Source organism: Myodes glareolus, chromosome 2 (genome assembly GCF_982192425.1).
Source record: "Myodes glareolus chromosome 2, mMyoGla1.1, whole genome shotgun sequence".
NCBI lineage: Eukaryota > Metazoa > Chordata > Mammalia > Rodentia > Cricetidae > Myodes > Myodes glareolus.
Genome location: NC_142027.1, coordinates 80,006,238 through 80,018,972, shown reverse-complemented (window position 1 = coordinate 80,018,972; position 12,735 = coordinate 80,006,238).

Genomic DNA, 12,735 nt, shown 5'->3' with positions numbered 1-12,735 from the left:
CTTCAATGTCCTCTGCTTCCTTTGTGTAAGCCAGGCATCTCCCTCAGAGGAGGCAAACGTAGCACATCCACTGTTCAGCCTGGTGCCTGCCAAGTATTTGTTAGAAAAAGCTCTCTAGTTGCAGTGGGCTTTCTGGAGCTTGGCTGGAATGAGGCAGGAAAGCATGCAAGAGAAGGCTAGGCTTCTGTTGCATTTGACAGGATGTCTGTGGAGGGACTAGGTTGAGGATGAAGGGTTGATAATGATGGGGTGGCTGGCCTGGGCCAGATCCTTGCCGTTGCAGGAGGATCATGAGGGTTAGACAGAGATGAGACGGCAGAAGGGTGCGGCACAAGGTATGGCATGATGGGAGATATGGTTGTGCCCACCATGCTGTCCTTACCAGTGAGGGAGCTGGGAGTTAGGTGAGAATGACCCGTAGGGCAGCTTGGTGACTGCAGGAGGCAAGGTCCATGCCACCATCTTTAGTTTTTGAGACCCGGAGGGCTTCAGAACAGGCCCCGGGATGCCAGCTGAGCAAATGTGTGAACAGAATGGATGCAGGCAGGGCCGTTCTCTCTATACAGAAGTCTCTAGAATAACGTTCCCATCCTAGACTGCATTTCAGTCGAAGCCAGGCAGTTCTAGGTTCTTTCCTAAGCCCTCGGGAAGTGGGATAGGGACCTAAGAAGTCCAGTCCTGTGTGGGTCTCTTCAAAGTCTTGGCATCCAGAGACCTCAAGAGGGCAATCCATGGACTCCCTTGTAAGCAGCGTGATGTCAGGGTCCTTTCATTTTCTAAAGAAACCAAACTAAAAGCAACAACAACAAAACAACCAAAAAATAAAACAAAGCAAAAAAAAAAAAACAACAAAACAAAACCCAAAAGAACAAAAAAGCATAAAACAACAAAAACCATGGGGATGTGATTTTCTTGGGCTGTGTCTCATTATCTCTAAACATTCACTAGTACAACATGTGGCCTCGAAGCGCGGGGCCAGGCAGACCTGCCACACTCTCGGGGTACACAGGCTGAAATGGCTTTGAACTAATGTGTAGTTCTGCTTTTCCATGTTCCATTTGAACTACTAGTGACATTTTTAATGTAGTTTTTATATACAGAATCCAGATTTTGGCATATCAGGCCACAAACAGCCACCAATTCTGGGATTTCGTTATGGTGGGGCTGTGGCCAAGTCACTAGAGCAATGTCTATGAGTCATTTATGGCAGTGACTTAAGAAGAATCATTTTCAAACCATAGCTATGGGTGTCTGAAAGTGTCAGTCAACATGGAAGGGCTTATGGGGGTCCAGAGGTCCCCTGGAATGGGGAGTCAAGGTCATCTTCTCTACTTTGAAGACGGATACACAACCACCAGCAAAGTCTGCACTCCAAAGATAGGTTGGTTTGTTTTCAACATGTTTCAGAATAACTATTCGATGGTGTCTTGCTCCTTAGTCTTTCATAAAAACAATGGGAAGCAGAAAAAAATGAAGGCAAGCCACTCATGGGGTACAGGTCTGTAATCCCAGCACTGGGGATTGAGGCAGGAGGATGAGGCACTTGAGGCTGTTCTTGGGTACGTAAAGGGTTCAGGGCAGTCTGGGCTAATGTTGACTTTGTCTGAGTAAAGAAGGACAGTAAGAACACAGAAGCACCGCTCGTGACACAAGGACAGAGACAGGAAGGGGAAGTCTCGTAGTTGCTGAGCGGATGTGCTTCTCTGGGTGTCCGAAGACACACCTTCAGCCCTATGGCTTTTAGGCCACCAGAAGCCATGTGTGCAGGGCCGCATGTGGAATACACAGACTGTCTGGGCTGCTGGCCACAGTGCCACAGGTGGTGAAAGGGGCGGGTCTATTAGGAACTACAGCATGACCAGAGTGCTCTGGATTGAGTCCCCCACCAAGTGTTTGCCTGATGTTTTCACGCACAAAGCAGGCACCAGGGCTGTTTTCGCTCCTCATAAAAATGACTCACTATGTATACCTCCCTATCTCCATGAACACGAAGATGGCTCTCCCAGGCTGAAGCTCTCCCATTGCCCTCGGGATGTGCTGGCTCCTAGGACTTCCCCCAACGTAAGCAACTTCACTGTACAATTTGTAGGAACTTCATTTACACTCTTCCCCCTGGGGAAAAAAATCGTTGTGAGCTGAGCAGTGGTGGCACACGGCTTTAATCCCAGCACTCGGGAGGCAGAGGCAGACAGATCTCTGAGTTTGAGACCAGCTTGGTCTATAGATGAGTTCCAGGACAGCCAAGGCTACATAGAGAAACCCTGTCTCGAAAAACAAAACAAAAATTGTTGTGAATAATTAATATAGCAATTATAAAATATATAAAATAATTATAAACACAAATATGTAAGGAGGAAAAATTCACCTGTTACTCCAAACCACAATAACAGCTATTCAGAAAAGAAAAGAAAAAGCTGTGGATTTTGGGGCTAACGAGATGGCTCAGCAGGAAAAGGCACTTGTCGTGCAAGCCTGACTGCTGTCCCCAGGACCCACACAGTGGAAGAGAACGCACTCCATAAAGTTGTCCTCTGGCTTCTCATCATGGCACACGTATGCTTCCCCCCACACATATGCACACACACACTCACACACACACACACACACACACACACACACTCAAGCGCATGCATGTAGTATACTGCTCCTACTGAAGTTTAAACTTTTAAAACATTGGTGCTTAGTTAAAACGTTTAGTTGTCCGACCTCAGTCCTCTCAGTTTTCTTAGGCCTCACTTGTGAGGCGGCTGTCAATCGCATTTTGAGAAATATGACCATTCGCCTTGTAACACCTGGTGAGTGAGGCACAAAACCCAAAAGCTGGAAAAAAAAGCACTCAACAGTCTACCGAATTGGCTTTCAGGTTTGCACCTTTTAGTAAACTGACTGGAGTCCACCAGTGGAGGTTCAGCCCTTCAGCTGACTGAGCAGAAGCGGCTGAAGGAACCGTGGGCCTCTGTTCTTCAAGGGGAGAGGCTGGAGCAGGCCGTTGTGGGACACCCAGTTTCTTCTTGTCTACTCGCCTTGGCCAGCCAGGCTCATTGGCTCAGCCTCAGCCGCACTCACTGTGAGACCCTGGGGTTTATCTTCCTCCTTTGAAGGCCCCATGCCTTGTGGAGGTCCCTGCTTTGCCCAGTGGCAGAGACTCCAGCGCTCACGTGTGCAGAGGAATAAGCAGAACACACATGAAGGCAGCAGGTGCCAAGGCAAGAGGAACTGTCTGACAATCCTGGCATGGTGCCCTCAAGAAGGGGGAAGAAGGGCTCCTGTGTGGGGACTGGGAAGAAGCCCTGCCAAGTACATGCTCTCCCGGCCCAACAGCTGGTGGGCCTCATGAGTCTAGCATGGCCGAGGGAAAGCGCATGAATCAGGAGCAGGTGGCTGTGGCTGCGATTTTCCACACACGCGGCAAGAACACTCTGGAAATGGCATTTGCAGCTGGCTGCTGCTGGTGGTGCCGACCTTCAAACTCAGGCACCTGGGTCCCCAGGAAGTTCCAACCCTGAAAGAAGAGGAGGGAATCCAGGGCACTCTGTCCTATGTGAATATAGGAAGTCAAGAACTTACCCTTTAAAATTCAAACCTCCCGTCAGGTATGGCAGCACACATGTAGGCAGAGGAGAACCTTTAATCCAGCACCCTGTAGGCAGAGGAGAACCTTTGTGAGTTCAAGGCCAGCTTGGTCTACCTAGCAAGTTATATAGTGAGGCCCTGTCTCACAAAAACAAACAAAGAAATTTTCTTTCATGTTTTCTGCCTTCTACTCTGGCTGTAAAAGAGACATTGTACTCCTTATACTGAAGGGAGAGTTGGGACAGGGGCCAGGAGGCCACAGAGAAAGGAGGTCGGGAAGAAGAGCTGAAAGGATTTACTATATCTCAAGTTATCATTTCTCACTTCTAAAGACCTAGGAACTACACACAAAATGTGCAAACTGATACTCAGGGCATGGTTTCTTCCCACGACTCTATCCTGGGCATCTGGATGAGGCCAGAAGAGAGGACACTACCTGAGAACGGGAAGGTGTGAGTCCAGGCTGTTTGCATTATGATGCTCCACAGACTTCACTGTATGTCTGAAACGCTGATTCAGAAGGCCTGGGGTTCTGCACTGTAGACAAGCTCCTAGGAGTTGCGATCTGCTTACCATGAGCAGCAGAGATGCAGACAGACCTCGCTTTACACTGTCAGCAAGAGCTGCCACACAGTTCTCATGGAGCCCCCCACAACTCATATGAGTCTATTTATCTATTTATTTTAAAATACCTTATTTATGTGTATGTATCTTTATGTGTATATGGACATATGTGTGCAGGTGCTCATGCAGGCCAGAAGAGAATGTCAGATCCTGAATTAGGTACTTACCCATTGCTATGATAAAGCATCATGACCAAGGCGACTTATAAAAGACTGTGTTTAATTGGGCTACAGTTCCAGAGGGTTAGGATCCACGTTGGTGGAGTGAAGACGGGGTAACAGGAACAGCTGAGAGCTCACGTGGCTGAAACTGCAAAGCCTGTCCCCAGTGACACACCTCCTTCAACAAGGCCACACCTCCTAATCCTTCCCATACAGTCCCACCAACTGGGGACCACATATTCACAAATATGAGTTTGTGGGGCCATTTTCACTTATGTTACCACTGATCCCCTGGGGATGGAGTTACAGGCAGTTGTAACCTCCCAGCCTGGGTGCTGGAAATTGAACCCAGGTCCTCTGTGAGAGTAGGAAGTGCTCTAATTGCTGAGCCACCTCTCTACCCTCCAACTAATATTCACTGAGCATCTTCTCCTGCCCTGGGTCCGGGCCTGGGTGGTAGCTGGGTTGGTTGGCCGGCCAGCTTCCCCTCATTGTCACTACCTGGATGAGCTCTCCAGCACTGCCTCGACTTGCTCACCCAACTCAGCTTATAGCAAGAAACGGGGCCAGTGCTTTCCGCTCTTGGAACCTCAGATCGGGGACCCCTCACTCATTGCCAGGGCCAGCTCTACTGTTTTCCCAGGCAAGGTGCAGGACTTCTCTCTGGATTGCTGTAGGGGGAGTGTGGGAGTGAGGGTAGGGGGCGGAGGGGGCGGGGTCAACTCTGCTTTCACAAGCTCAGGGCTGGTGCACCTGCCACTCCAGCAACAGGGTCAGCTCTGGTGTGCTGCCCAGATGGGAAGCAGAGGCTGCTGTCTCATGCCCTGAAGCTGGGGAAGGTCAGGGCTAGCTCTCCCACTCTTGTGACCCCAGGGTCAGCCCTCTCACCTGCCGTAGGTGGCAGTGGCTGAGGGGGAAAAGAAATCTTTCCCTCACCCATGCCATCACATGACAGGGGTGGGGTTCAGCTCTCCTGCTCTCGTGTCCTGGGGGGTCAGCTTATCTGCCTCCCGACTGCAGGGCTAGTTCTAGTGTGCTTCCCAGAAGAGGTGCACACCTATGGTGAAGGGTAGGGCCATCTTTCCCGTGTATAGGGATGAGCTCTCCCCTGAGGGGCAGGGCCAGCTCATCTACTGCAGCATCCACCAAGGGGCAGGTCAGGTCAACCCAGGGTCATGAAGGCCAGCTCAGCTCAGTACAGCATAGTTCCAATGACCTCTGTGTTAACACAGGCCACAGACATCACCGCAGACCCCAGCTGCAGCAGGATCATGGACCAAGACATGGTCTCCACTAGTAACTGGGGCCAGGTTATCACCATGACCCCAGGTGGCTATGAAGGTCATCCAGATTAGCATGCCCCCCCCCCCGTGACCGTTTGGCCCTTGGACACCAATGTGACCTCAGGTGGTGGCCCAGATCACAGACCCTGGCATGGCCACCAGTGACAGGATGGACAGACATCAACACAGGCCCCTCCCCCGTGGCTGTTCCAGGACCTTGGATCAAGACCAGGACCTTGGTCATAGCCCAGACATCTCCCTGGACTTGGGTGGTCCGCTGGCCAGACATTCATGTCAGCCCGTTCCTCACCACCTTTACCTCTCCAGATCTTCCTCTCTCCCCAGTCCACACACTACCCCCTGCTCTGTGCTCTCTTACACAGTGATACCCAGCCGCTCAGCACTGGGGCTTTTGGTAGGGTCATTGGTGGCCCTTGGCTGAGGGCTGCCCACCCGAGCCATAAGGGATGGGGTGGAGCTTTCCCCTCTCCGGTGTCCGAGCCTAGAGACTTCAGTCAGTACTTGGTCCGATGGTGCCTAATTCCCAGTGCCAGAGGTTCCTGGTTGATTGTGTCTCCCACAGACCTGAAAGTGTGTGTGGGGGACTGTCTTAGCTTTCTAAGTGTTCGGATTACAGGCAAGTGATACCATGTCCAGCCCTCATATAGAATTTATAACTTAGTGAGAAACAATGGCCAATAAATATGTTAGCTTTCCATTTTTATTTTTTCAATCTTTAATGTTTGCTTTTTTTTTTAAGACATGATTTCTCTGTGTATGCTTGACTGTCCTGGACCTCGCTCTGTAGACCAGGCTGGCCTCAAACTCAGAGGTCCACCTGCCTCTGCCTCCTGAGTGCTGGGATTAAAGGTGGGCACCACCATTGCCCAGCAGTTTTCAATTTTTATAACAAAATAGCTGAAATAATTGATTTAAAACAAGGATCTGTTTATTTGGGCTATGGTTTCAGCCCATGATCACTTGGCCTTGTTGCTTTGTGCCTCATGATGGCAGTGCCTCATGGTGGTAGTGTATGGGAGAGGAGGCTGGCTCACTTGGAGCAGCCAGAAAGCAAAGACAGGGACCCACAGAGGGTGGGGTCCCAATATCTCCTGTAAGGGCACAGCCCTGATGACTTCTTCCTGGGCCCTGCCTCCTGAAGGCTTCAGTACCTTCCAATAGTGGCTAAAATATAAGGGAGACATTTCTGACTTGAACTATATCAATGAATATAATAAAATGTGGTAAATGAAGTATACTAATAATACAGCAGGCCATGTATAGAGGATATGGCGCTGTTGGAAGATAGGATAGATGGGGAGCTGGCAGCTGCAGGGGCAGGGTGGGCTGCTGGGTATGCCAGGAAAAAGGAGAGTCTGGCCCAGTGTGGGGCACGTACTTTAATTCCAGCAGCCAGGAAGCTGAGGCAGGAGGATGACGAATTCAAAGCCAGAAAGCATGGTGGTCAGTGCCTTTAATTCCAGCACTGCGGAGGCAGGTGAGTTCTTGTGAACTTGAGACCAGGCTGGTCTACACAGCAAGCTCCAGGCCAGCCAAGGCTACATAGTGAGACTCTGTCTCAAAACAGCCCTCTCCCCATCCCCTAAAAAATCCAGAAAGAAAGGAAAATCTCCCATGAGATCTCTATGATGAAAAGATTATAATACAAGCACACATTAGAGGCCAAAATGTCACAGGAAGCCTGAGGAGGACAAAGGGGTTTCCAGGCTGGCAGACAACGCAGGGGTCTCCAGGATGGCAGACAACGAGGGGTCTCCAGGCTGGCAGACAGTGCAGGGGTCTCCAGGATGGCAGACAACACAGGGGGCTCCAGGATGGCAGACAACGAGGGGTCACCAGGATGGCAGACAGCACAGGGGTCTCCAGGCTGGCAGAGAATGCAGACTACAGTTTGACATTTTCAGTGAGTGCTACAGATACCTGAGCACCTGGAAAATGAGCAAAGAGGTCACCATGGAAGAAGATGAAGAAAGGAATGATGGGGCAGAAGACACCTGGTCAACACATCCTGAAAGGACACACGCCAGATGTTGAAGGACAGAAGATGCCGTATTTCTTCCCCGGTGTCTGTAGCAGCTGGAATAGTTTGCCTTCCCGGGGAAGTGGGGAGCATACCTGAGTGGGCCTGATATCCCTCCCTTTCTGGTCACCCCCCTTCCCCTGGAGGTTCCAGGAAATCTCAATGAGATTTATTTTAAGAACCACCCGTTCTCTCTTTGGTGAAAACATAGCTGCACCTGCTGGCCGATTCCTGGAATTCGTTAGTCACTTTTCCTTCTGAACCTGGACGATGGGAGTTTCAAAACTGCTGCGGACGGACGGGTTGTGGTCTTAGGCCGCTCACTACAGTAGAATCTGCTAGTCGACTCCGGCCAGCCTGCGTGATGGTTTGAAGATGGGGAGCATGGCAAAAGGGCAGCGAGGTAGGGAATGGGGACCTCACCACCAGGCTTCTAGGCAGAGATGTCCCCAAGGATAGACTATTTACCTTCCACAGTTCCAAGGGAGGAATGCGTGTCCCGCACATCTGTGCACTCGCCTGGCTTGGCGGGCGCTCTGCCATCTAGACATCTGATTCACATCAACTGTGTTTTTCGTGAGTTTTTGACTTTTTTTTAAAGAGCGAGGCTGACATCATTGCCAAGGAACCTTTTTTTTTTTTTTTTTTTAAAGGATCCAACCAAGGTGCTGCCTGAAGTGAGGAGCTTCAGAAGTTGCTGCTTGATTGCCCTCACCTGCTGGGGGTGGGGGGTGGGGGCGTGGAGGGGGGTGGGGGCGGGGAGAAGCAATAGGATACTTCTATCTGGGCACACATTTGATGAGCCATCATTAGAAAAGAGATTCTGAAATGTAGGGTTTCATAGGATGAAGAAAAATGAAAGTTAATTATTTAATAAAATTAAGACTGTGATGCAGAGTGATTTAATCCTCATTTGCTTTTAATTTTCATCCTAACAGTCTCTTTCCCACTGAATATTAATGTACTATAGTTTACTTCAAAACTTTCGGTGGCATTTTTGGTGAACTGTGTTTCCATTTTGTTCTGTAGACAGGCAGGGTCTTGTACACAGTCTGGCCTCAGCTTTGTGATCCTCCTGCATCAGCTTCCTGAGTGTTGGGGTTACAGAGGTGTGCCACCACTCCTGACTGACAAACCACATTTTTTAATTATAAAAGTGCTCACTTAAAGTAGAAAATTTGATTAGAAATTCAAATAAACAATAAACCCGAGCCAAACCAAAAAATTCTTTGTTGAGAATATAAGGTCTGTTTTAGGGTTCACTAAAGGAATAGAATTGATGGGATGAATCTATGCCAATTAAACCACACCCAGGAGCCAGGTACCATCTTTGTGAGAGAGACTTGCCCTTGGCAGATAGGAAATGAGTGACTTCAGCTAGTCTAACAGGGAACAGAGTTTGGACACCAGAGAGGACCACTGAGGACAGTGAAGAGCCTTCAGGGAACGGAGAGCACCCAAGGGTCTGAGAGGTGGCTGAGGTCAGAGCGAGTGTGATACTCCACCGCTGGGAGCCGCGTGTTCTCCTCTATAGCTGTGGTTACCTTAATGTTTACAAATACATACATGAGTTTTGGTTGCCTAGGGAACTTGGCTGTCAGTAGACTGATGTTTTGTGAGAAGGGAGGCATTTGGGGGTGGAGGAGCTCCTTAAAGGCAAGACCATCCTACTTCGCTAGCGATTTTTCTTTTCCTAGAATTTATACATCTTTTCCTTTAATCACTTGTGAAAATGTCCCAGGTATATGCAAAGCTTGAACTGGTAGCAGTTTTTTTTTCCTCTCTCCAGACAGAGTTTCTCTGGGTAGCCTTGGCTGTCCTGAAACTCATTCTGTAGACCAGGCTAGCCTTGAACTCATGGAGATCTGCCTGCTTCTGCCTCCCATGAGCAGGGATTAAAGGTGTGCACTACCACTGCCTCATGAAACTGGCAGCAGTTTAAGTGAGTGCTTGTTGGGTAGCTAGATTTGAACAATCTTCCTGCTTCTGCCTCCAAATGCTGAAGATTATGGACATGAGCCACCATATCTGGCTTCATTACCTTTTTCATTACCAATAATATCCTATTATATGTACATCCCTGTTTTATTTAAGGACTTTTTCTCTTGATGGATATTTGGTGGGTTTTTCAAAATTTGACTCTTACATGTAAAATCGCTATAAACATTGATATCCAAGTATGTTTGAGTTTTCTGCTTTCAATTCTTTGGATATACTTCTGCAAGATAATTGCAGGATAATAGACCACTCCATGCCAAGCATTGAATTGATTGTTAAAACACATCTTTTGTATTATATTTCTTTTTGAAAAAAGGTCTATTTTGTTACTTTTTTTTTTTTTTGGTGTATGTGTGTGGGCTCAAGTATATGTGCTATATATGAGTGCAGTGCCTATGGAGGCCAGAAGAGGGAGCCAGAGCCCCTGGATATGGAGTTTCAGATGGTTGTGAGTCACCTGATGTGGACACTGGGAACCAAACTTGGGACCTCTGAAAGAGCAGCAGGTACTCTTAACCACTGAGCCATCTCTCCAGCAACTTGTTAGTATATTTTTTAGATTTTATTCTCTATAGTCCCTTCCCTCTTTATTTCATGCCATTTGTATTTTTGAGAGCCTGGATGAACTCTGGGTATGATCTACAGTCTAAATTTTTGTTGCCTGTCATTTAATATATATTTCCAACCCCCATATTTTCTGCTGAAAGTTAAATAAAAGCTATTGTGTAGATTCTGGTTCAGGTTTCTTTGTTTTGTTTTTAACAAATGTGCTAATTTTTATTTATTTATCTTTTATTTTATGTGCACTGATATTTTGCCTTCATGTCTGTCTGTGTAAGTGTGTCAGGACCCCTGGAACAAGAGTTACAAACAGTTGTGAGCTGCCATGTGGGTGTTGGGTATTGAACCTGGGCTCTCTGGATGAATAGCGAGTGCTCTGATCCACAGAACCATCTCTCCAGTCCAGTGATTCAAGTTTTTTGAAAGGAATGTTTCATGGGGTGATCTGCCTTTCCCACTGGATCATATCTGGAGGCACTAAATAGATTTTTCTTTTTTTCTTTTTTTGAGACAGAGTTTCAATGTGTAATAGCCCTTGCTGTCCTGGAACTCTTTGTAGACCAGTCAGGCCTTGATCTATCTGCCCCTACCTCCTAAGCGTTGGGATTAAAGGGATGCACCCCCACGCCTGGCTCACTTCTAAACACAAACATAAACCTCTGAGAAAGAGCACAGGCCTGTGGATGATAAAGCGTCTTTGTTTCCCAACATGCATTTGTTTTGTCTTTTTGAGACAGCGGTTTTTCTATGTAGCCCTGTCTGTTCTAGAACTCACTCCGTAGGCGAAGATGGCCTCAAACTCAGAGATCTGCCTGCCTTATGTGCTGGGATTAAAGGTGTGTGCCATCACCCACTGGCATGCTTTCTTAACTTTGTCCATCACATCTTGTGTAGGTGCTACCATCTGTCCACTGTCATCTGTCCACCGCATCTTGGGCGGGTACTGTCATCTGTCCATCACATCTTGTGCAGGTACTGTCATCTGTCCAACACATCTTGTGCAGGTACTGTCATCTGTTCATCACATCTTATGCGGGTCCTATCATCTGTCCATCATATCTTGTGCGGGTCCTATCATCTGTCCATCACATCTTGTGCAGGTGCTACCATCTGTCCACTGTCATCTGTCCATCACATCTTGTGTAGGTGCTACCATCTGTCCACTGTCATCTGTCCATCACATCTTGTGTAGGTGCTACCATCTGTCCACTGTCATCTGTCCATCACATCTTGTGTAGGTGCTACCATCTGTCCACTGTCATCTGTCCATCACATCTTGTGTAGGTGCTACCATCTGTCCACTGTCATCTGTCCATCACATCTTGTGTAGGTGCTACCATCTGTCCACTGTCATCTGTCCATCACATCTTGTGTAGGTGCTACCATCTGTCCACTGTCATCTGTCCATCACATCTTGTGCGGGTACTGTCATCTGTCCATCACATCTTGGGTGGGTCCTATCATCTGTCCATCACATCTTGGGCGGGTACTGTCATCTGTCCATCACATCTTGGGTGGGTCCTATCATCTGTCCATCACATCTTGGGTGGGTCCTATCATCTGTCCATCACATCTTGGGCGGGTACTGTCATCTGTCCATCACATCTTGGGTGGGTTCTATCATCTGTCCATCACATCTTGGGCAGGTACTGTCATCTGTCCATCACATCTTGGGTGGGTCCTATCATCTGTCCATCACATCTTGGGCGGGTAACTATCATCTGTCCATCACATCTTGGGCGGGTACTGTCATCTGTCCATCACATCTTGGGTGGGTCCTATCATCTGTCCATCACATCTTGGGCGGGTAACTATCATTTCCACTCTACAGAAGAAGACCGCAGAGCAGGTGTGCAAATGCAGTTTTGGTAAGTGGCCAACTGAGGCGGCTCTGACTCAGCCACAGATTCCAGATGTCACTTCAGCCTGTCCGACGGCCTACAGAGTCAATGCCCAGGATCCACAGTGCCCTGAGGAAGGAGATACAGGAATTCGGTTCATGGCATTAACCTCATCACAGGTCTGAGAGATTCTGTGCTGTACAGAGAATGGACAATACAGCCTTTGCATCTGTGGGTCACAATCCCAGTAAGGGTTGCATAACTGAATGCAGGTTTAAAAACATTTGATGATAGCTAAAGGTTCCTGAATGAGACCAGCACTGCCTTCCAAGTGCTGGCTAATTAAGAGAAACAAAGATTTTTAATATTTTGCTACTGTCATTCTTTGGAATATAACAAATTAGTTTGTCTTTGGATTGTATTTCTTTAGAATGTTTGATTTTTGTGAATTGTTGTATGAGATGATGATTTGAGTCTCATAAAAAAGCATTAAATGAGTTTGGCTTCAGATTAGAACAGAATTTCTAACAATTTCTAAAAGCGGCCCTAAACATACTTCTGCTATTTTTATTCCTTATTAATGTGAAGTGGTGATTTTAGCCCTGATGATCAAAAAATCAAAATGATGGTCTAGTTTGGAAAACAGTGAAGAA